Source organism: Notolepis coatsorum (assembly GCF_963971535.1).
Source record: "Notolepis coatsorum genome assembly, chromosome: 11".
NCBI lineage: Eukaryota > Metazoa > Chordata > Actinopteri > Aulopiformes > Paralepididae > Notolepis > Notolepis coatsorum.
In genome coordinates, this window is record NC_140175.1 from 30122761 (window position 1) to 30149135 (window position 26375).

Consider the following 26375-nt stretch of genomic DNA (forward strand, 5'->3'; position numbering starts at 1 on the left):
CGACACAGCCAAGTGTAATATCTGCGACGCAAGTATTTCTAGGGGTGGCAGCAACACTGGAAACTTCAACACCACACAACACTTGCAGATTAATCATGGAAAGGGAGTATGCAGAGTTCAGTGCAACGAATGCCAAGAGGCAGGGAGCTAAATTAACTTTTTGACTCACCGGCCAGTGGCGGGTAGATGGGAAGAGTCTACCCGCCAAGCATATTTCTTACCTGCCAATATATATTTTATATATACAATTTTTTTTTAAATAAAATATATATTATATAATCATACTTGTAGTTGTATTATCTGCGAGACATCGCCACCACGCAATAAGTCAAAATGCTTGCTATCTGCAAACAGCTCCACTGTCTGTTTTGGCTGTGTTGCTCTTCTAGAAAAATAATCCTTTCAGGGTTGCCTATTGAAATACTGTACACTTTCCTACTGTACACTTTCCTGATTAATTGAAATGGGGGACCCTGATGTAAACAAGATGAAAGTCTTTCTCTGGTCTGCATCCCCTTAACACTTTGAACGCCACTAGGGGGAGACGGCAAATCCCTCACCGTGCCAGCCTCTTAAGAGGCTGATTTAGCGAAAACACATGATTTCCGCGGATAGATTTCTATATTATATATTTTAGCTATGTGGAAATGGTTGGGCTCATTTGACAATATGCTAGTTGATGTACAATACGCCAAAAGCCGTTTGTTGATCCATGCCGTCGTTCGTTCACAATTCCACGCCAAAAAAGGTAAACACGAGCCCAAATTCAGCTGCATTTCCTCAAAGCCGAGATATGATCGTTTTGCTGCAGCAGCGCGAAATCATTTCCTCGTCTGAAACACATTGTCCAAGTGCAATAATGTCATGCACTGTACACACAACACTTAGTGGTGTTTATCATTCATGAAATGCAATGCATATATTATATAGAGATATTTGTATCGATCACGTTGTATGCCTATATGCATTTTTATAATAATGTGTAGCTGTATGCTTCAATTCCACACAATTACCGTACACATCTCTCGGCATACTAATATTACATATAGACATTTTCAAGGTAAATCAAAGATATGTATAGAAAACGCAGCAATTTAGCAAAACTGTGCATACGCTTCACATTCGATAAATGGGGGGGGGGGGGGGGGGGGTATATCATGATTGCATTTATTCCAAGTGCATAATGTCACACATTGTACACTATGCACTTGGAATAAATGCAATCATGATCAACCCCCCCCCCCCCCCCCCATTTATCGAATGTGAAGCGTTGTCATAAAGTAAAGTATAAAATATCCCTATATGCATTGCATTTCATAAATGCTAAAACACTAAACCACTTCGTGTTTTAGCATTTATGAAATGCAATGCATATAGGGATATTTTATACTTTACTTTATGACAACGCTTCACATTCGATAAATGGGGGGGGGTTGATCATGATTGCATTTATTCCAAGTGCATAATGTCACACATTGTACACTATGCACTTGGAATAAATGCAATCATGATCAACCCCCCCCCCCCCCCCCCCCATTTATCGAATGTGAAGCGTTGTCATAAAGTAAAGTATAAAATATCCCTATATGCATTGCATTTCATAAATGCTAAAACACTAAACCACTTCGTGTTTTACCATTCATGAAATACAATGCATATAGGGATATTTTTTATAGATTACGTTGCATGCCATATGAATTTTTATAATAATGTATATATATATTATATTGCTTCAATTTCACACAATTACTGTATATATCAGCATACTAATATGTCTTCACAGCTGTTCGTGATGAATTTACCTGCATATCATGGTGTAGTCGTCCACAGGTATTCTGACATGTAATGCATGATGCCTGAATTTTCCCCAAGGGGATCAATAAAGGAATATCTTATCTCATTTTTGCATTGCATTGTATTCTGTATATTATAATCTAAGACACACAAGTTATAAAAATCATTGCATTATAAGTATATAATACACACTTGACACTTGATGGAGGGGAAGAAATGTCTTTACTTCAGATAAGTAGTGATTGCATTAGCAAGTGCACCATGTGTTCAACAGATACTCAACACACATGTTGTAAAAAACACATTGCATAATAATGTTCTGTATATACACACTTGACACTTGAAGTGTACAATATTTATTCACCATTGGGTACGCCATGTAAAGTGCATTCACATTCATGTATATATATATTCAAGTCCATTCATTTTCGACCTGTCAAAATGGTCGCTGCACATGTAAAATATGTTTAGTGTTGACCTGACAAAATGGCAGATAACCATTATGTGTGTGCATCAGCACACATGTACATTTATAAAGGTATTGTGTTCAACCCATATCCTCTGCACACTATAAACACTTCTTCAGAGAAAAGCACCATTGGGTACGCCATGTAAAGTGCATTCACATTCATGCTAAAATATAAAAGCATAACGAACTATTTATAACACTTGAAGTGGACAATATGTGTTCACTTCAGGTAAGGCACACCGTGTAGTGCATTACAGTAGCAAAAACAACATACAATGTGTATATATTCAAGTCCATTCATTTTCGACCTGTCAAAATGGTCGCTGCACATGTAAAATATGTTTAGTGTTGACCTGACAAAATGGCAGATAACCATTATGTGTGTGCATCAGCACACATGTACATTTATAAAGGTATTGTGTTCAACCCATATCCTCTGCACACTATAAACACTTCTTCAGAGAAAAGCACCATTGGGTACGCCATGTAAAGTGCATTCACATTCATGCTAAAATATAAAAGCATAACGAACTATTTATAACACTTGAAGTGGACAATATGTGTTCACTTCAGGTAAGGCACACCGTGTAGTGCATTACAGTAGCAAAAACAACATACAATGTGTATATATTCAAGTCCATTCATTTTCGACCTGTCAAAATGGTCGCTGCACATGTAAAATATGTTTAGTGTTGACCTGACAAAATGGCAGATAACCATTATGTGTGTGCATCAGCACACATGTACATTTATAAAGGTATTGTGTTCAACCCATATCCTCTGCACACTATAAACACTTCTTCAGAGAAAAGCACCATTGGGTACGCCATGTAAAGTGCATTCACATTCATGCTAAAATATAAAAGCATAACGAACTATTTATAACACTTGAAGTGGACAATATGTGTTCACTTCAGGTAAGGCACACAGTGTAAAGTGCATTCACATATGTACATAGTGTGTTAGTTAGTAAAGTGAGCCATATGTACTCTGTGAAACTCTGTGAAAATAATCAGCAGCTAACACCAGGACACTGATGAACGGCATTGACAATATAGACCAACATTGCTACTCTGAAAGTGGACCAAGAATAGTGTTTCAAATATATCCATGTGCACAGTAAATTTTGCAGAGTAAATTTTACTCAAACTGAGTCCATTTGAGCCCAAATGGACTCAGTCTATGCTAATATTCTGGTCTGGCTGAAATAGCTCCTGGAATCGGTTGACAAGGTAATCTAGGACCGGGCGTACTTTGTACAGTTTATCAGCCTTGTCTGCTCTCTCGTTGTTGCTAAAATGTAGAAACCTCCAAATGACCTGGTATCTATTACGTGCCATTGTTTTGGAGAAATAGGCGCAATGGAAACATTTTAGAGTTGACCAGTACAGTTTGAGTAAAATGTACTCAGTTTGAGTAAAATATACTCAGCAAAATTTACTGTGTGCCAACACCTTTGTTCTGTACAACCAGTAATACCTATATTGTGAAATACTTACACTATTTACAAGACACTATACAATATACTACACACCCTCAATAACCCTACGCTCTGCATCGTCTGGCCGCCTCAGACACACATTGTTACTCAGCTGATAGAGTTGTGCCCGTCCTGATGACTTGTCGTACAGAACCTGTAAGTCACTTTGGATAAAAGTGTCAGCTAAATGACTAAATGTATACACTCATATATCATAACACATACTACGGGGAAGTACGCACCCATCCATATATATATTTCATGGAGAGTGTTTCCACTCTTAGCACACAAAGAGAGTTTATGCTAGCGATAATGCTCAGCTAGCATAATCTCTCTTTGTGTGGTAGGGTGTGAAACACTCTTGATGTAGGGGGACTCCACACTTCGAGCAGTATGATCTGGTTTCCCGCCTAATGCCTTTTTTTTTACAGACCCGGCACTCTCTCGTGGGATGCGTCTTTTTTGGGGTGGGTGGGTACTTCTCCATAACATGATTTTTTAGCTTGCCATCCAACCTGTAGTGTGGATCTGTCTTTTGGGCCCTGGAAGCTCCCTCCCACCTCACACCCCCCACCCCCCCACCTGCGGCACCTGCCTCTGCCTCATCTGCCTCACCTGCGGCACGTGCGGCACTGGCCACTGTGCGAGCTAAAGCGGCTGCATCTGCCTCATCACACAAGTCAGCGATGACTTGTATTTGAAACTGCATGAGTGACTTGTGCGGTCCTGTTGGCTGTCTGACTCTGTACAGAACATAGGCATTGTTCATGGCTATTTGAAGCAAATATACTACGAACTTCTTGGTCCACTTTGCAGTCTTCCTAATGAACGGATAGTACGAAATGTGTTGATCTAACTTGTCGACTCCGTTCATGCACACGTTATACGTGAGCACGCAGTCTGGCTTCAATGCCGGTACCTTAGTCCTATGACCCTTCTTCCAGACGAGTGTTTCGATTAGAGTGCCATGGTGAAAGCTGCTGATCATTTTGACAATCCGCTTGTCTCTCCAGGCGATAACCATGACCCGATTGTTGTGCAGGGTCATGGTCTCGCCCACCGGCAGCTCAACATTGGTTACACGCTTTATCTGCGCCGGTTCTCCCCGGTGCATCCTCAAGGTACCGCATATGTGGGTCCTCAACTGTAGGAGTATGTCAGACAAGGCCACTGAGTTATAGAAATTATCCATGTACAAGAAATAGCCATTGTTTGACAGACGTCCTAGGAGCCCAACAACCGTGTCCTTGAGGGGTACATAGTCCCCACAAAATGGTCGCAGTGAAAAGCAGTAACCAGTGTGAGAATCACAGAGCACATATGACCTGATCCCATATTTGGTGGGCTTCAGGGGGCTGTACACTCTGAAGTTTAGTTTGCCACGCCAGGCCAGCATCCCCTCATCTATGCTAATATTCTTGTCTGGCTGAAATAGCTCCCGGAATCGGTTGACAAGGTAGTCAAGGACCGGGCGTACTTTATACATTTTATCAGACTTGTCTGCTGTCTCGTTGTTGCTAAAATGTAGAAACCTCCAAATGACCTGGTATCTATTACGTGCCATTGTTTTGGAGAAATAGGCGCAATGGAAAAACTTTAGAGTTGACCAGTACATATATAATTGCGGCTTCCGATCTATCCCCGTTAGGAATAGTATACCTAAGAACTTCCACAATTCTGCAAGGGTGACAGCCGTCCAACTGCGTAGCCTGTTACTCTGCCTGTTGGGATCAATGACGGCCATTGTTTGGTCAGCATACAAGTTTGTTTCCTGTACAATGCCACCCATGAGTTCATCAGTGAGGAACAGCCGCAGAAAGGCAAGGGGCTTGGTCGATGTGATGGTGGCCGCATCATGTAGTGGTCCTGGCTCTGCGTCAAATGTAAATTTCAGTGGCACAAAACTGTCTGTACCTTTGATCCACTCATCGCTCCCACCAGCAGCTGTGCTTTTACGGCCTCGGCCTCGACCTCTGCCTCTGCCCCGACCTCTGCCCCGGCCTCGACCTTTGCCTGTAAATTATGAGATTACAATAACTAACTGGTATACTACAATGCACTGTAGACACATTCATATAATACATATTTAGAAACTTGTGTGAGTGAATGAGTCAGTGTGAGATAGTGATCAAAACTCACCCCGCTGCTTAGCGTGTACATCCTCTTCTTCAGAAGAATCTGTATCTGCCTCAGCAGCTGGTCCTGCTTTCGCTGAAGCAGAAGCTGAAATAACAAGGGACGTCAGCTTTGTCACAATGCATGAGAGAGAAAGAGAGAGAGATAGAGAGAGAGAGATATATACACACCTATCGGAGGTGTGCATGGTCTCCTTGCTGTACGGATGGCAACTTCGACATCGGAGTCAACGTCCTCCATGTCATCGATTGCGCCGTCTGCAATCTCCTCCACAGAGTCTGTGTCAGAATCTGCAATAAAAAAACAGTAAAGTCAGATTGGGGATTACATGCAACATCAAAAGACAAGTTCACGATTCAAGATAGAGAGAGAGAGAGAGAGAGAGAGAGAGAGAGAGAGTGCAGGGGTGGGGGGTGGTGGGGGGTGGGGAACTAACACCTACAGGTATATGCCCAGCAGATAGAGAGAGAGAGAGAGAGAGAGAGAGAGAGAGTGCAGGGGTGGGGGGTGGTGGGGGGTGGGGAACTAACACCTACAGGTATATGCCCAGCAGATAGAGAGAGAGAGAGAGAGAGAGAGAGAGAGAGAGAGTGCAGGGGTGGGGGGTGGTGGGGGGTGGGGAACTAACACCTACAGGTATATGCCCAGCAGATAGAGAGAGAGAGAGAGAGAGAGAGTGCAGGGGTGGGGGGTGGGGAACTAACACCTACAGGTATATGCCCAGCAGATAGAGAGAGAGAGAGAGAGAGAGAGAGAGAGAGAGAGAGAGAGAGAGAGAGAGAGTGAGTGCAGGGGTGGGGGGTGGGGAACTAACACCTACAGGCTGCATGTATATGCCAGAGAGAGAGAGAGAGAGAGAGAGAGAGAGAGAGAGAGAGAGAGAGAGAGAGAGAGAGAGAGAGAGAGAGAGAGAGAGAGAGAGAGAGAGAGAGAGAGAGAGAGAGAGAGAGAGAGAGAGAGAGAGAGAGAGAGAGCAGGTGGGGATGGGGGGTTACTAACTAACATGCCCCACATACATAAACAATTGAGCCATGCATGAGACATCAAAGCACATCAAAAGACAATCGCTACTTCAATCACTGCAATTTACCATGCTGCATTGAGATCAAAGACCACGTGGCGATATCATGCATGCAGTCACAAAACATTCTGAAATCAAATTGTAATTTGATATGCATGAACTTACCAATTCTTCGATTGTACGGCCAAATACCCTCCACTTCTTGCATGGGTTCATCATCGTCCTCCATGTCTTCCATGTCCATTCTGCCCGGACCTATAAAGATATATAATAAATCACAGTTAGCATCAATGGTCAAACATTCAATCATGGACCCATATCTAGGCCGTGCACTTTGCTTTTCATGACATTGACTAAACACATGCATATATTCGCGTTACTGTGTATATACCCCGCGTTACAGACGCAATATAGCGACACAATAATAATAATTCATTGATTTTTATAGCACTTTTCAAAGACCCACATTCGCTGATCATATACATACGCTGCACATGCATGCTTTAGCTTGCAATGTATCTACAAACATTCGATCATACGAGATACATTCACGCACATGGATTCAATAAACACATGCATATATATATATATATATATATATATATGTATTCGAGTTACACATGCCTTGAATTGACCATTTATTGAATTGAAATTACCTGGCATCCACTCGTCATTATCATCAGCGATGTCGATATCAGACTCGTCCGTGGTGTGGGAGGACGGCGGCGACACATGCCGGGTCTTCGCAACCCGCTTCATTGTTGCTCTGACCGGGAGTGGCGCGATCGTTACCGGAGAACTGATCGGTGCCGGCCTCACCTGAGGAGGAGGTGCACGGCTTGTCCCAGCGACAGCTGCGGTAACCAGGGCCCTGACCCGCTTCTTTGTTGCTCTGACCGGGAGCGGCGCGATCGTTACCGGAGAGCCGGTGGCAGCGGCCACGACTGGAGCACTGATCGGTACCGGCGGAGGTGCACGGCTCGTCCCAGCGGCAGCTGGTGGAACCGGGGCCTGGGTGAACGGCAGTGTGGTCTGGACGTATCGGTCCGGGAGTTTGCCTCGCCTTACCGACTTCCTCGTTCTCCTCATTGTGAATACCTACTCTCAACTATTACTATGAAAACGGCTATGAAAATCTACTAACTAGTGTTACTAAAACACGGACTAAGCACTTATCTAAAAGTGCTGTACTTGCTACAGTACTGCAACTAATATTACCTGGTACTACAAAAGAAAATAAGTATTACAAAATGAAGAAAATATATTATCAATCACTACTACTACTAGAAATACTATCACTACTACTATAAATGCTAAATGCTCAAAATCAAATCAAATCAAAACGCTAATCTCTCTATCTATCTATCTATCTATCTATCTATCTATCTATCTCTCTCTCTCTCTCTCTCTCTCTCTCTCTCTCTCTCTCTCTCTCTCTCGATCTCTCTCAATGATAACTGTATTCACAAAATCCGAAGACGCACTGAGCTCACGCTGGGTGTGTTTAGGTTAAATATCAGGTGGGCAGGTCAAGATCGTCACGATCTTTACTATCGACCAATCACAGCAGAGATCCATCATCCTTATAATAATGCAGGTAGATTGACTGATAACATTATACATGTGTTACAACATAGGGCTCTACTGCCACCTGGCGGAATCGAGCGAAGTTGCATGTCTAGACGTTCAGAAATGTGGTAGCAAGATGGCCGCCGATGTCTAGTTCACAAAAAAAAAAAAAAAATAAAAATAAAAAAAATCCGTGAAATCTCGTGAGTGGCATGCAACCACCATAAAAAAACCCCGAGAAATCTCGTGAGTGGCACTCAAAGTGTTAACAATTGTGTATATTGAGCTGTACTGTACCCATTCTGCAATCTGTTAATAAAGTTTTCAATCAATCAATCAATCAATCACACCTCCAGTACAGAAACATTGTTTGAGTTTGCGTGTCAGGTAGACCATTGATTGACAGTCGAGTCTGCCAATTACATCACATCGCTTGCACTCCGGTGCTGCAGCTGGACCCATTGCCCACCTCTGCTGTTGATAACACTAGCCAAGTTATTATACACACAGATACACAGTGGGCCAGTGACTTTGGTGTAGGGGTGTAACAATGCATCGATCCTAAGGGGGAAATTCAACTGCATCGATTTGAAAATGTTAGAATAGATTATCGCAATTTTAATGTGTACACGTTATGTTATTGTCATGTCCGTTACAGCCAACACACCGACATACGCTACTGCATCAACGTTATGATTAACAAAGCAAGGCATTCGTTTTGTTGCATTAACGTTATATTACTATTGCTATCGATAAATCTAGGTGTTCTAAAATCTATTGCTATTGGTAAGAGAGACTATAATAAGTTGGTGTCTCGGAAAACGAGAGCCCTGATCGCGGAGTTTCAGGAAGTAAACAAGAAAAATGAGAGCTTCCGATTGGTCATTTGCTTTATTTCCCATGAAACCAGTCACTTCACTCTACTGTGATTGGACCGTTGGCTTGAGTGCAATGTGGGACTTGTAGTTTTTTAACGATCTCGCAGCGGAGGAAAAAAAAGACGAGAGAGGCTATAATCTGTATTCGCACAGCGTGCGCGTAATTGATTTTTACCGTTCGCATACAAATATTTTTAGGGGCCTGCTTATGAACTACACGCCACACGGCGGGCAGCCCTCTAAGTGTCATGCGCCAAAGGTAAAAACAGACCGCCCCTGGCGGGCGGCGGCCTTTAGTTTCGGTCCCTGCCAAGAGGAAAAGTTTTGTCGCAGCAGCTAACATAGCTGGAAACCATTCAGAAGCGAGAGAAACTCTGCAGACAGTAACAAAGCAAAGCTGAAGAAAACCGAGAAAATAACCACATTTATTGTGCTGGACGACCAGCCCCTTTCTGTTGTTGAAAATGTAGGTTTCCGACGCTTAGCCTCACTTCATGTTGCCAAACCGTCATTATCTCTGACACGGCTATCTCAAATAGGTACAATGTTGTGTTTCTTTTTCAAATGTAGCCAAGAGTAAAGACCCTAACCCTATCAAAACAGCAGTCAAAGTGTATATTTTCAGCACTATGTTTGTTTACCAATGATTGGAAACTCTCCACGTATTTGTACAACACTGTGTACTTTGGCGCACACCTCACATATCGGCATGTAACTCGAGAACCGCTGAACGGATTGTGTCACCTGAAATGGCTATCGACAGGCAACAAATAGGGCTTTAATTCGATATATATATTGTATTAAAATATATGCACACCCGAGCCGGTAGAGGTCGCCAAAGTGCAGGTGGGAAAATCTTCCTCGCATGTTAACATGTTTTACTTGTGATATTTGAATGAATTGAAGAATATTTTTGTTGACCACTTGAAAAGATTTTTCTTTTGTCTGAACTGCATTGTGTAACATTTTAAATAGACTTTTAACTACTCATCATTTGGGGTGACCATTTGTCATGCGGGGTAACCAATGATTGTCAATAACTGTACTAAATTCAAAATAGAATATCCATCAGTTTTGTCTCAAATATTAATCACTGGTATACTATGCTTAAGTGGATACTATCTGTACACATTTTAAATCAGTTTTATGGGTTTTAGAGCAAATATGGGTATTGTAACTGCATTACGAGGGAGACACTGCCATTATAGAATAAACTTGTGAAATCATGGTTTACAAAAAATTAAAGGGCACACAAGCCTGTCTTTCTTAAGATGTATATTTAATTACTGATACCTGTTAAAATATTAGTAATGTTAAGGAAATATATTAATTTTGAGATAAATTACGGTCGCCCCAAATGACTTTTATTAAGGCCATGTCCTATTAATTCAACTTTAAAAACACTCAAATCTATTTTTTTTTCTTCATAAATGCATGTATACACTACATTCCAAATGTTTGAAAAATGGCCAAATATATCCTTATTTTTTGTATTTTAAAATTGAAAAGTCTTATCCGTCAATGACCCTTTTGTAAACCTTTTACAAGGTAGTGCATTAACACAGAACAGCTTAATGCAACGTAGTGACACTTAATAGTAACAAGATGCCATCTATGGTAAGAATATGTCACTCATTACCGACATGCTATAGCTGTGAAGCGTCAGACTCAGATAAAGATGTCTGACCTGGGATACAGATGGAAACAGCCTTTTCTCAGCCTGAGAGAGAGAGAGAGACTCAGGAGGTAGAGCCGTCGTCTGCTAATCGGAAGGTTCCCGGTTTGATTCCCGCTCCTCCCGGGCAGCGTGTCGAATTGTCCTTGAGCAAGACACTTAACCCCTAACTGCTCCCGATGAGCAGGTCGGCACCTTGCATGGTTGCCTCTGCCGTCGGTGTGTGAATGTGTGAGCGAGTGGGTGAATGTGAGGAACAAAATTGTAAAGCGCTTTGGATAAAAGCGCTATATAAATGCACCGTTTACCATTTAGACAATACAAAACAGCTAGACGGCCAGAATTGATCTCAAACTCCGGCCACTTTTCTCGATCGTCCAATCACAACTGTTGCTTTCCTCGGACAAACAAGGTTTGAAAGGATGGGTCAGCGTTGATTCACGCAAGTAGTGGCATTGTCTCGCAGGGCTGAACAACTCCCGTGAGAACGCCGGAGCCGCCTTCGACCCGCCCTCTTCTTATCTTATTCTAGAGGGACATGAGGAAGAGGGAGTCCATGTATTGATAACCTTTAATTAAAAACATACTGATGGGGGAGCTCCAGTAGCTCACCATGTACCTCGACGCGAAAGCATCGGGGAATACCGTGCTGCGTCACGGATCTGGTTGACTCCGAGTTCGATTCCCGGACCCGCCGTCATTTGCCGAATGTCTTCCCCTGTTCTCCCTCCCGTTTCACCCTGCATCTGTCGGTCATGCTTAACCAGAAAAGCGATAAACGCTAAAAAATGAAGTAAAAAAATAAATAAAACACACTGATGGTGGAAGACGTCTCTTTTGCAGGTTATGTCCCGACCGCGAGAGCAAATAACAAGTATATGATATTCCTTGGCATTCTGTTTATATCAGAATTCAGTTTTTTTAATTATACAATACCTTCTGTGTTTTCCGCAGAACAGAAAATATACGGTCCTGTAAAAGTTGATCAGGATTACGATAATTGTTTTGCCCCTGTGACACTCGCGCACACTGGTCCCAACATGGTCGGGAAATTCATCTATGAGCAAAGGCCATGGAACAGGACTGTGGGGCCAACATGGCTGGCACTGAAATTTTGCCCCCAAAAACATGGAGATTTTGCTGAACAGGCCAAACAGGCAAGCCGTGTAGCCAGCAAAAATACACTCCAATGTTTCAATGACATCACTGTTAAACATCCTATCCGGCAGCCAACAGTACAGTAAGTGGGCACAGACTGTATTCCATTTTCTGCAGAGTAATGCCTACTACTAGCAGAGCGGCTTAGCCAATGGGGGGCAGCAAGGACAGAGAGAGGGAATGAAGGCATTAATAATACTGACTCAACTAGGTCGGAGAGAGAGGGAGAGGTAAAAGAGGAAGAGAGGAGAGGTGGGAGGAGAGAATCATCCATCAATGGAATGCAAAAAGAGAGCGTAAGAGACTAAGAGGCAGCAGCGGTGTGTTTACCCGCTCCAGCGTCCAGGCGTGTTGCTGTAGTTAAGGGCCGTCTGTGCAAGATGAGGATCCAGGAGAGAGAGGAATGTCAGGCCTCGCTGCCCAGAGAGAGGAGAGACAATAATACCAGGATCTCTCAGGGTGGCACTTTACCTGGAACAGAGATAGAGGATAGCATCGAGTCATTTCATGAGGGCTGTTGAGCTGGAATCCATTGTACACTAGAAAGAAATACTAGTTTATTCCTTTTTAAAGCAAAGCAGCATTTGCACTTAAACCATTGAACTCAGGGCAGGATGTTACAGAACACGCAATTGTCCTTTACAGTAGGACAGATCCAAATGCTTCAAATGCTGCCATGGTAATCAATGCCAAAATCAAGATTCAAATGCTTTTCGTTCATTTTTTTACCCACTCCAAAGAAATGTCTATAATCACTCAGCATAAGAAAGAGAGTATAGAAATAATAATAATCCAACATTAATTTTGACAATTGGCTCTTCTCAAACAAGGACACAGTCGTGAGAAGAACTACCAGAAACCCTATCTACACCATTACTCTAATTTACCCACTGCATTGAAACTGTGCACAGCTTTGATTATTCCGATAATACTGAAGCGTCGAAGCCCAGAGATTGGTAATCAGGACAGCCCCCCTTTACAGTATTTAATCGATTCAAATCATAACATTAGTTAACATGTTTAAGAATACCCATCTCTATGGAAAACCTCCTTGCATGTTTAAAATATCAACAGGGACCTAGCCTGAATATTGTTTATATAAGAGTGATTCTTATCTGGCTCTCACACAGGAAAGGAAACCAAACGTCTACTGTCAACCAGGTAAATCCCCCCATGACTATAGCTATTTAGGCACTTTCGTTCAGTGATCTTGCATACGTCAAGACTTCATTCAGAAGAACTTAGTCATAATGTCTGCACGAAAAGCAGCAACAACATTCATTGAAAATGATCATACATCCGTAAAAGAAAGGAGAAAGTACAGAGCTGGGGTGCCATGGCAACCAGAGCTCAGACATACTGTATGGCAGTATTTCAAATCAAAAGATATGTGCATGCCTCATTGCCTCAGGAGAAGGCAGAGAGCACCGCTATGAAAATAACTACTTTCACCACTTAACCTGCAGAGAAGAGCACACGAAACCATAGTGGACAAATGTCAAAGGATCGGCCTACCGCATTTAGTAACCTATGCGCAAGTAAAACTCTGACAGAGGAGCTGAGATGCCTACAATGACATCCCATTTAAAACCCACCTCAAAACCCACCTGTTTAGGCAGGCGTATGTCTGATTTTATTTTTTGTCCGATTTTATTTTTTAATGGATTGTTGATTGTAAATGAACTGTTTTTAAATTGTTGTACGGCGACCTTGAGTGCCTTGAAAGGCGCCTTATAAATAAAATGCATTATTATTATTATCATTATGGTGAGGCGCAGCATTCTCTCACAGGTTCAGGGAGACGACACCACCTCTGACTGCTGCCTGGGTGCCATTTATCTTCTCATTCTAGACGTCAACTTTAAGATAAGATATTGCTTTATTGATCCCCTTGGGGAAATTCGGGCGTCATGGGGGAGGTACAGGTGTGGGCATGGTAATAGTAGAAAGACAAATATAGGCAATACAATTATAATACAAATATAAATAAACAGTGTTTAAACAATAATTAACTCTAAATATAAGAATATGAGCAAGTGTAATCAAGGTGCAAATGAGGGTCTGTATGCCCTATCAGTTATATTATACGTATACACATATAATAAATATGGGCAATAAAGAATTAGAATATATACTATGAGTAAAGTAAACAGTATACACAGGTGCAGTATACACAAGGTACCCTAACTGGCATGATATACGTCATACCTCATACGTTATACATTGAAGTCCGTGCGGATTAGGTGGTAAGAGTCAGACACCTAAGCCTTGGCCTAAATACGTATGCAATAAGATAGGAATGATGTGATCAGGACAACACAATGAAATAGGTAAAACAGTGGGTGGTGGGAGTGGGGGGGGGGGGGGGGGGGGTATGAACATGGTAATCGGATCTTCATTTGTTAGAAATCACAGCGGAGGGCGGTTGAAAGGAAAATCACATTCCCCGGATGGGCTAGTTCAGTGTAAGAGCAAGAGGAGGAAGAATACATCAATGAATGTGGAGAAACGAAGCTCCCTCTCTGCTGTCATGGAAACAGGGAGATACCTTAACTGCCCCGATGTCACGTGTTGTCTATGCTGGCTTCCAGCCCGAGACCAGAGTCTGCTGCTCACAGAACTGATCTGCACCACCAACCTAGCGGCGGTGCAGACACCTCCATTCTGACTCCTGAGTGACGTGTGCGCATGTTGCTCATTATGGTTACAAATATAATGATAACAATAATAATAATAATAAAAATAAACTTTAACATTTGTATCGCACCTTTCATACAAGAATTGCAGCCCAAAGTGCTTCACAGCAGTGATGTAGACACAAAATAGAAATAGACATAGGCATAAAATGGGCATACAATTGGCGTAATTAAAGACGGGCATAGAAATGAGCAGATAATTTATATGAATTTATTTATAGATTTCTGTCATTAAAATCTATAGAAAATTATAAAAAATATTGTAATAGATTAAAGGCAGGTCCCACCCACCGCCAGGGTTTGAGGCCCCACTTTGTCGAATCGTGCAGTTTCAATCTTATTGATTATTAATAATATATGATAGATTTGATAGATCACAAAGCTGCAAACGACTTTACCATTAATACATTAGGGAAGGGCTTCTTCCACTTAGGGGTACAACGGTGTCATTTTATTCTTTATACTTTTATTCCACTTCATTTCAAAGAAAATATTGTACTTTTTACTCCACTACATTTATCTGAACCCATCAGTTACTAGTTACTTTGAAGAAAAATACTTTGTCTGAAGATTATAGAGTATACTTTCACATTTGAAGCCTGTCAACTTCAATAGGACAAAATCAGAGCAGCAGAACTGGACCACATACCACTTTCACATAACCTTTATCAGAGCAGCAGAACTGGACCACATACCACTTTCACATAACCTTTATCAGAGCAGCAGAACTGGACCACATACCACTTTCACATAACCTTTATCAGAGCAGCAGAACTGGACCACATACCACTTTCACATAACCTTTAATGAGAGCAGCCTAGCTGGACCACATACCACTTTCACATAACCTTTAATGAGAGCAGCCTAGCTGGACCACATACCACTTTCACATAACCTTTAGAGGTCAATGGATCGATGTTTGAACACTCCCAAGCACTGGAATACACAAACATGTGTACTTTTACTTTAGATACTACCGGTAAGTACATTCAATAGCAAATTGCATGCGTGGGTGCGAGATTAAGCGCACGTAGGGTGGATTTCATATTACTACCAAAACTGCATCCAACCATATTCAGACCTCAGCTTCACATCTTAAATAAATACATTCAGAAATAAATAAGAGGTATATGCGATTATCGGTCGCCCCAGGGTTCTACTCAATCACATTTAAAGGATAACTTAGGTATTTTTAAACCTGGACCCTATTTTTCCATTGTGTGGAGTCTAAATCACTTCAGATGGCAGCCACAAAACGGTTGTAATCACAATAATCACACAGGGAAAACATGCATGACAAAGTACGTCCACTAAAAGAGCTTGTACCACTGACTCAGACTGTTATAATGAGGACTCCGACTCCTCTATTTCTTTTACTACAGTCTGGCTCAAACAGAAGTCATACCTCGAAGCCTGACTTGTTGCACAAAGTGTACAGCCAGAGACTGTGTTGGTGGGGAAGATTTATTGTGCCGCATGTTGCGTTGCTCTCATTTTGTCTTGTGTTGTAAATGCAGCGCACCCTTCCTTCACAGCAATGCACTGTGGGCGACAGTGGCTCGGGAGGTAGAGCAGTCGTGGTAATCCGGAGGTTCCCAGTTCGATTCCCGCTCCTCCCGGGCAGCGTGTCGAAGTGTCCTTGAGCAAGACACTTAACCCCTAATTGCTCCCGATGAGCAGCAGGTTGGCACCTTGCATGATTGGTTGCCTCTGCCGTCTGTGTGTGAATGTTTGAGTGAATGGGTAAAATGTAAGGAACAAATTGTAAAGCACTTTGGATAAAAGCGCTATATAAATGCAGCCATTTACAATTTTTTACCTTAGCCCAAACAGTAGTTTCAGCTCGTGTTGAGAGGGAGGAGGGAGTCACGGCACGTTTCTCTGGTTATTTTGAAACGTCTTCGGTAACTTGTTGAAGATGACAGAAGTGAGCCTTTGGTCGAGAAGAAAGGAAAGACTAATTCATCGTCGTCATATGATGTTCTCAAATCAATGAGTACTCAAGTTTAATAATCGTGATTTCAATATCAATCAAAATAATCATGATTTTTGCCATAATCAAGCAGCCGTAGCGGAAGGGGAGAATTACGACTGAAATAGTCGTCCAATGGCATGCTTATATCCACACACTATATCCTGTGATTCAGACGAATTAATGATGGATGAGGTACTTGGCAAAAAAAAGAAAAAAAGAAATACTAGTAGTCAGCCAAACTAAAGGAAAGGTTCTGTCAGCAAGTACTCAAAATCAATTAGGCATAATCATACTTGATCAGCAAAAATGCTACCAGTGAATTTATAGAATTAGGTAGCCAAGGCCTATATGTAATTACATAATGTGTATATGCATAATGAATGTATACCATGTATAATTTATATAGACTTGCTAAGTGCATCTAAAAAGCTGGCGTGAGCCCCAGTATGTCATTGCTTTTTGTGTGCTTACAGCTTCTCCTACACAGAAATTTGGATGACATTCCACTGTCAAAAATCTCTGCCCAAAGAGGAAGTAAACTAACCGTTGCTACCTATACTCTTTAACATATTGAATAAATATTGTCCCCCCCCCCATATTTTCCATCTCTTTTATAAATAAGAACTGAAAATGAGTTGAAAAAAGTTCTGTCCACTTCTGTGCAGCCTTGTTTATTCACTGTGTCCATGGAAATGACGATGAACGCAGCCATAAAAAGATATGGTTTCCTTATGCAGAAAAGATAGTCTGTTTACTTTTCTGAAAACTACTGTACATCACAGCATAACTCATAAATGTTCAGGCAAGCTTAATTTTGGGTTATCTGTGATACTCTGCATACACCCAATTCAAAGTAATAGCCGCATTTTCTTTCGAACCAACAGCTTTGCTTAGGTGTATTTATTAACGTAAATATTACAAATAGACCCCTTTGTATTTCCTGCTGCAATGTTTGTTAATTAATACAGTTGCTAGACAGGAAATAAACAGGGACCAAAGCTGTTCCCCTAGCTGTGGAATAGCAACAGAATACTTCTGAAAAGGTCTATAGTAGGCTTGCCACGATAGTCGGTCATACCGATGTGCTCTGTGTTCAGGCACTCACAGAGTATATTACTTGGCCACCGAATAAAACCCATTTAGCTCATTGCCCACATCTAATAAAAAATCAACAGTGTTGGGACTAACGCATTACAAAGTACAGTAAGACCGTTACTTTTGGCAGTAACTAGTACTCTAGTCTAACGCATTACCACTGCACAAATGGCCTTCTGTGTTTGTTTTTGATTTGTATGTTTTTTGTTTAATGTACTGTATATTCTATATGCCCTGTTTTTATGTTGAAACACGTTGTGTGCCGTGTTGGTCAGGACTCCCTGGAAGAAGATATCTTGTATCTCAATGGGACATTCTTGGATAAATAAAGGATAAATCTTTTTCTTTTTTTATATTACTTTTTAAATTCAGTAACTCAGACAGTTACCGTTACTAAATTATTTGTTACTGCGTTATTTTAATGTAGATTGGTAGCGAGCATCCATCCTCCTGACTCCTGTTTCACTTGCGGAGATGTTGGGCCTAAAAAAAATAATGGTTTGTTTCCGGTTGCCGACCGACCCTGCCGATTTATGTGCGACCCAATATATTTTATGAGTAAAAAATAAAAAAAATAAATAATTCAAAAAATATAAAATCCTTTATTTTTATTTTTTTTAATAAAGTTTCATAGAAATCTTAGTCAAACCTTTAGTATTATGGATATTAAACATGCTGGTAGAGTACATGCATCCATGTTGTTGTAAACATTTTAATTAAATAAAGAAATTCCCTATCCATAGTCGCCGTGGGAAAGAATAAAATAAAAAATTAAATAAATTCCCTACCTACCCATGGCCTTAACTGACAACCAACAGGAAACAAACAATATTTTTTGTTATGCCTCAGGGTGTGTGTCTTGGATGGGGATGTGGTGGGGATTGATGTGTGGGGTGGGGTGTTTGGAAAACTGACTGTTCACATACCTTCAAGCAACTGAAGTATTGGTATTAAATTCCTCAGTCTAAAGAGATGACCTTGCCCCTGGCAAGCCTTCTAGTGATCCATTGTTAAAGCGCCTCTGAGTGAATCTCTTCCAGTAATGAAGAACACTCTTATCTCAGTTTTTGGATGAATCCCACTCATGAGAAACAACTAATATGTGATTCTTCTTGCAGGGAGTACTCCTATCACAGATAGCTGATAAATGACATTATTAAATGTAGCGTAATACTAAAACAAACTAAAAGCTCAAGGACTCCTATAGGAGCCAAAGCACTCATGAGTTATACCTTATTTCTATTGGCTTAGTTGCCTACACTGTTAAAGTCTACATTTCAGAATACAATGGGGCTTAGCTGTATATTTAGGTTATTGTATTATTATATGAATGTTTATATGTTTATTTTTATAACGGCATTAGGAATATTGATTGGATTTAGATAAAGTAATTGAACCGTCTTATTTGTCATAGGGCCTAACAAAAATAATGGTTTGGTTCCGGTTGCCGACCGACCCTGCCGATTTAGATGCGACCCAATTTATTTTATGAGTTTAAAAATAAAAATAAAAGATTACATTTTTTTATTTTTTTTTACAATAAAGTTTCATAGAAATCTTAGTCAAACCTTTAGTATTATGGATATTAAACATGCTGGCAGAGTACATGCATCCATGTTGTTGTAAACATTTTAATTAAATAAAGAAATTCCCTATCCATAGTCGCCGTGGGAAAGAATTAAATAAAAAATAAAATAAAATAAATTCCCTACCTACCCATGGCCTTAACTGACAACCAACAGGAAACAAACAATATTTTTTGTTATGCCTTGGCGTGTTTGTGTTGACTTGACTCTAAAGTCGCCAACTAAATCGAGTTTTTGTAGAACAGTGTTTCCCCTATATGCGCTGCGCCGCTGCTGAATTAGGACCGCCGCTGCTATGAACTAGACTATTAAAAAAAGATTAAAAAAATAAATAAGATTATAATATTTTTTTTTTTTTTATCATTTCATTTGGGCTGTGGGGGGTGCTTAATGTAAAAGACTGACCTGAGGAAAAGGCTGCAGGGAGAAAGCACTGCAGTCTAGTTGATTTTGTGTTTTGAGCACAAAGTTCATCATAGATCTAGCTTCTTTATTTTGCTCTCAAAGTGCACCATGCATTTAACTTTAAAATGATTTTGTAAAAATATTGTAATGAGTAATACACTCGCTTCGCCAATAAACTGAATAGTTTCAAGACATTGCGTCGGTCTGAGAGAAGAATCATGCATCGGAAATACATTTAGACTGCAGTATTCTGTTGTGGATGGTTAAAACCTTTGTTTACATATTGTGGTGTGGATTAAAACGTTCGTTCCTGGACCCGTTTGCTGCCTGAAATCAAGCTGGCGGGCTTGTTCAGAACACAGCTAGAACCTCCACCACAAGTCTCTGTAAGTAAGCTAGCTAATAGTTCTGCATCCTTACACTAGTTGGCAAGTATTTCATACCACGCTATGTCCAAAAATCCAAACCAACTGTCTTTTGAAGGCCATAACAGGCTCAGTTTTTAAGCTAGCATGAAGCCAGTGGTACCATTATGAAACTTTAAGTGACACTACACATCATTCTAACTTAGCGGAAAAGGGGATAAATATCAACACCTCTGGTATCTAGACCGTGAATATAAGACAACCTGACTTTGTCAGGTGTCATTCACTGGAAACTGTCAAGTTGATAAACAGATTTTGACTTGGGCATTAACTCTTTCAGTGCCACTCACGAGATTTCTCTGGTTTTTTTATAGGTGGTTGCGTGCCACTCACGAGATTTCTCGGATTTTTTTTTTTTTTTTTGCGATCTGAAAAATTATTGCATCACCCGAGCCTACCCGAGTATAGCCGAGCTGCGCCGGTGATCACTGTGGAAAAAAGCTCCCCCTGTCGTCTCCCAGATGACATAAGTGATTTTGGAATGGACTCAATGATGGGGGAAAAAATCCGGTACTCCACATTTTCCAGTTCACTGATCCAGCCGGGGTTACCACAGTTCATTCTGGAGCCTCAGATCCCCGCGGATCATGGAGATCTACAGTGTCGCGTTGGATCCATACACGTATCGATTTTTTCGAATGGTGATCAGGAATTGGAATATACCAGTTGGATACCATCTGATGTCAGGTAAGGACTCTATGTTATCAGTGGTAGGATAATCGGAGTAAGTTTGATGAAGTTATAAGCTGTTTTGTGAAATGTCTTCTTTCGGTTTCACTGTAAAAGCTGTTTTTTATATCAAAACGGGGGCTTTTCTAACTGCTCTGAAACGGAAACGACGCGATAAAAAAACAATCTGCCTTCACAGCACTGACTGGAAAATAGTCTTTGATAATGCGATGGGCAGATTAGACACATAGCCATAATTTAAAACATAGATTAGGCGATATTAACGTTAACATTGGCGCCGATGGTGGCATTCAAGCGGTAAAACGGAAAACCAGGCGTGGCACTGAAAGAGTTAATGGGAGCAATTGAAATAATGTTGTTTTTGTTTTTTTAAGTAACTAAAAAGTTACTTTTCACAGTAACGCATAACTTTTTGGTGTAAGTAATCAGTAAAGTAACTGAGTTACTTTTGAAATGAAGTAACTAGTAATGGTAACTAGTTACTATTTTTCAGTAACAAGCACAACACTGGTTATCAATAATTAGTCAGACAACATGATAAACTGAACGACGTGTCAGCAGATCTATTTTAGTACAGAGTAGCTTAAGTTTCACTTTCATTTAGAGTAGATTTAACTTTGCATGGATTGGATTGGATTTTACTGACAACAAACATAACAAGATTGACAGATCAACATTTGTATTTGCCTTGTCAGGGATAAAACGAAAAGTCCAGGACAGTCGTGAAGGAGAGGCTCTAGAGATGACATGACTTATTTCAGATTAAACCACACAGCAGTTCGACTAGAGAAGAGCTGAGGATCAGTCCTGACCAGCAACAGTGTGTTTTTGCACAATGTGCTAAATAAGGCTGCAGCTACATTGATCCGTCACTGATCAGTCAATGAAAGGATAGAAAATGTACAGAAAATGTACAGAAGGTATTACTGTCCATTGGTTATTAGAACATTTATTAGAACATAATGTCAACTCTGTCTGTCCCACAAATGGATACTAATTAATTAAAAACAGATGTAGATGGACAGACAGTGGATCAATGTAGGCATAACATTAAAGATCAAAGTAAGTGCTCTACAGATATTGAGCGTAATTTTGTAAAATGTCCGGTGTCACAGATAATACCGGTGTTGTCATGAGAAATTTCACATCCCTGTAGAAACCCTAGTCTATAGATAGCCTAGATGTAGCCTATACATAGCCTATACACGCATAGACACGTGGCCTTACAGAAACCCCAACATGAGACTTTAAAAAGTGGACCCACTAGACTAACTACATTATTCACCAGAACAGCACTCTGACCTGCCTAGGTTGACTGAGCAGACAAGCCCTTCCTCAACTACACCCTCATTCACCCTCACAGCTGGATGTACCCAGAGTGACACAAGACACCAGTGGCCAGTAATCAGCCTTTGGAACCACTGGAAAGGTTGGGAGGTTATGCGGCAGCCGGCAGGTGCCTTGCTCAAGGGTACCTTGAAGATTAAGATATTGAGGGGCCCGGCCAGAGATCTGAACTGGCGACCCTCCTCCTCCAGTGACAGCCAGGCCTGCCTCCCTTTGAGGTACGGCAGCTCTCTGTGGAATGTGGTCCTAAAGGAGCTCCAACATGCCACCTCCATTATTCATCACCTGGGGCTCTGGAGCTCTGGCCCGCTGTGTATTATTTATCTCCAGCAGGTCAGAGTGACCCATTATGTCAACTGTCTGTCTGGTAGAGAGGCAGCAGCAGTGGCCCGGGACAAAGTCCTGGATTTGAGCTATAATGGGCAAAGGGACTGCCCTGCTTCTCTCAGCCTAAGCTAGAGCATCCATTAAAAATGTAATGTTCTGTGGTAAGGATTCTACAAATGACAACAACAGAAAAAGACAAATGACATAGATAGGGCAGTGACTGTGTACTACCTACCACTGCCATGTGGTGGATGACCCAAGACTAGGGTTGGTTATCATTTGAAAAAATGTTGTAGGTGTATGAGTACGGTAGATCCCTGTCTAAATGGTAGAGAGTTAACTATAACTCCCTGGTGTGCCATTCCCACGCTCTACTTCCTCATTTCCACTGTGTGCCACAAGCTTCACCATCCTCTGGGAACACCAGCTGAACCTTACTGGCTATTAGTTCCGGCTCCCGGTGTACACAAGCGCACTCATTCCCACACATTTATCAACAGCTTAACCCATAATATATTTCTCAATACAAATGAAAACCAGCCCATACTGAATGTGAATCGAAGGAAGGAAAATGGGAGAAAAACTATTCTATTGGTCTCATTCCAAACACACAACCTACTTAAAGGAACACTCCAACATTTTGGGAAATTAGCATCTACCCTGGAGTTAGACAAGAAGATACATACCTTTTTCTTCTCTGTGCATGCAGTAGGAGTAGGAAGACGTTGGGAACTAGGCTAATGGAGGAACCTACTTCCAGTGACTGACGCTAAGCTAGGCTAACGGTGCACGTCTTCCTACTCCTACTGCATGCACAGAGAAGAAAAAGGGTATGCATCTTCTTGTCTAACTCCAGGGTAGATGGCAAATAATTTCCCAAAATGTTGGAGTTTTCCTTTAAGGCTTGTGCATGGTGTGCCTGTGCCCTGTCTGGAGGTTTCCTGCAGCGCAGACAGAGAGGAAAGAAAACAACATGGGAACTGTAGTGAAGGAACGGAGCCTCCTCCTCCGGGACTCAGGCTCACTGAAACGTTATTGTACTAGTAGGTATAAGGAAGGACACATCTTATCTGGTGACTTGCCTGAAAAAAGCGATCCCCTTTTAATTTTTTATTAAAATGATTTTACAGAATTACAATCAGAATTAAGAGTACATTTCTAAACCATGCTAACTATTTCAGGAGCAGTGAGCGTCCATAGTCCAGCACCCGGGGACTAACTCGCATTCTAAATGCCAGCGCCTTGCTCAAGGGCAACGGCAGGAATAGAGTACTGTATGTATGTAGGCTATATCTCTACTGTACCATGTGTGTCTTTCTCCAGGGGGAAACCCCACGTGATCACGGTGAGAACATACAGACTTCACAGAGAAAGACCCCCAGTGGGGTTCAAACCCAGGACCCTCCTCTTGCTATGAGGCAACATTCCTAACCACTACACCACCGTGCTGCAGTCTTTGTTTTCTCACAGTTTTGAGAAACGCTGACGGGGCGTATGATTCATCCGATATGCGAGAGAATAATTTGGGTTTAGAATTAAGACAATCCATGAACCTCGCAATAAACACTATAGCCTCGGTCCAGATGACATCAGATCACGTTGCTAAATGTCATCCAGAAACATCTGGATTCTATCTAGTGCCGTCCTACAACAAGCCTGGGTCTCTCTCTCTCTCGCTCCATCATCAAACCCAACACCAAAAAGAACATACTGGCTGCAAACGTCATGACTGATGCAGCCAGTATTTAAATGAGGTGGGTTCCAATAAAGCTGGGTCAATTTGTGATTCTAGTATTCACAGTTCAAACACTGAACAACTTGTGTCATTAGAAGATTCTTGTGTCCAAACTGTTAAGAAATAATCACAAGCGTGTTTATGACATGTTCTGCGATTATTATATGAAGCAGTTGGTCCTTGCACAACATTCTACCTAAAGGCAGTTCAAACTAGTGGTGGAGGAGGGTGCAAGTGGGAATATAGCCTACGTTCTCATTCATGAATCAGTTATTGTCAATACTTTTGCATAAAGTATTTACTGTTTTAGTATTTAATAGTTAACCGTGGAAATGTTCTTTACTTCGGATAAGTGGCTTAATCAAGTTGACCTTTGACTTGCTTTAGTTACAAGCGGAGTGCAAAGGACATATAGCATTCACATTATTAGGTTAGAACACGTTAAACAAACTAAGTTGTCAAGCACTGGAAATCCTATGTGTTATAGGCTACTGATGGCATTTCATTAGAACACAGCAATGCATAAATTAGAACTTGTAGCACACTTAAGAGAAACTCATCTGTTGAGCCTAGAGTCTAGACACATCTTTCTGAGGGGGGGGGCTATTATTTATGACGTTAGTCATAACAGTACTGTACTGTATTTGCAAATCTGGTATGTCATAAATGTATAGATGTAGCAGTACTGTCTATCTGTATGTCGTGTATGTCATACATTATGATGAATTGAAAATGGGGGACCCTGGTGTAAACAAGACGAAAGTCTTTCTCTGGTCTGCATCCCCTTACGTGTATTGAGCTGTACTGTACCCATTCTGCAATCTGTTAATAAAGTTTTCAATCAATCAATCAAGTCACGTTACCATAATATTGGCTACTAAACATCATCAGCTGCATTTACAAACAGCAAAGAACACTCTACACTGCTGGCTGCAGTGGCAATGTCAGCCATGTTGCTCACTTAACTTTCACTTACTATTATTTACAGAAAGGACCCATTCAACAATTGAGGGGCTGTCTGGCTGTCTGACAGGACATTTCAAAGGAAAAGCAACACACAAAAAAACAGCGATTCCGCTTTCAAATATCAACATTGGCAGCCCGTGCATTAGTACACAAAACGAAACCTCAGCTTGTGTAGTGTGTAGTTTTACCAGCGTTAACTTCTGTACTAAATGTCACTAGGTTAGTATGCCTTGCTTACCCCTTTTTATTGAGACATTATTGCAAAATATGATGGATTTTTGCCTCTCGCCGTCCAGTATCCGTAGTGAGCAGCAGCCTCGATTCCTCATAAGCAGAGCTGCTTCAGCCATCTCACTCTCCGCCCCTTCGGCACGTTGCCCAATAGTGCGACCGCAAGGAAATGCATTGGCGACATGTAGTTCTCTTCTCTTGCAAAATAATGATTTACCAATGAATGCGACAGTGCTGTCACTGTGGGATAGGGTGACCAGATGCAAAAAGTCCAAAAGTGGGACAACAGTACGATTTTGGTGTGACAAAGTGGGACAGATAGATAATGTAATTTTTTTTATTAGAATAACTGCCATGGTCTTTACTGAATAGATTTAAATCAAAGGTTAAAGGTTAAATCAAAATAAATACAAATTAAATACCACCTAACATCTGTTTTAAATATTCAAACGTCATCACTTGACAGGAATGTCTTGTGTTTGATATTCCCTGTTAACACAGAACTAGGGAAAACAGTGTAGTATAATACAAAAATAATAATACAAATAAATTGTGTTTCTATATTAGAATAACTGCCATGGTCTTCACAGAATAGATTTAAATCAAAGGTTAAAGGTTACCACAGTCGGCTGACCTGTATGAATGGGAGTGTTGTACTGTGTGATAGACACTTGTTATCTCAGCTGCAGTGACCTTGTCCGTCTGGCTATCATTGTT

General features: G+C 41.1%; 1 protein-coding gene across 2 annotated transcripts in view; it reads right to left on the bottom strand.

The window, feature by feature from the left end:
* LOC311237419 (spindlin-1-like) overlaps nucleotides 1-25769 on the bottom strand; it is a 57776-nt gene extending 32007 nt beyond the window's left edge. Inside the window, exons 1-2 of one of the 2 annotated variants that reach the window (XM_084325288.1) lie at nucleotides 25666-25769; nucleotides 12511-12651 (exon numbers count right to left, since the gene is read on the bottom strand). The gene's annotated coding sequence lies outside the window, so the exon portion shown is untranslated. Of the gene's footprint in view, nucleotides 1-12510; nucleotides 12652-25665 lie in introns of those variants that run through there. The other variant, XM_084325287.1, reaches the window with a different exon arrangement.
* Nucleotides 25770-26375: the final 606 nt, after the last annotated feature.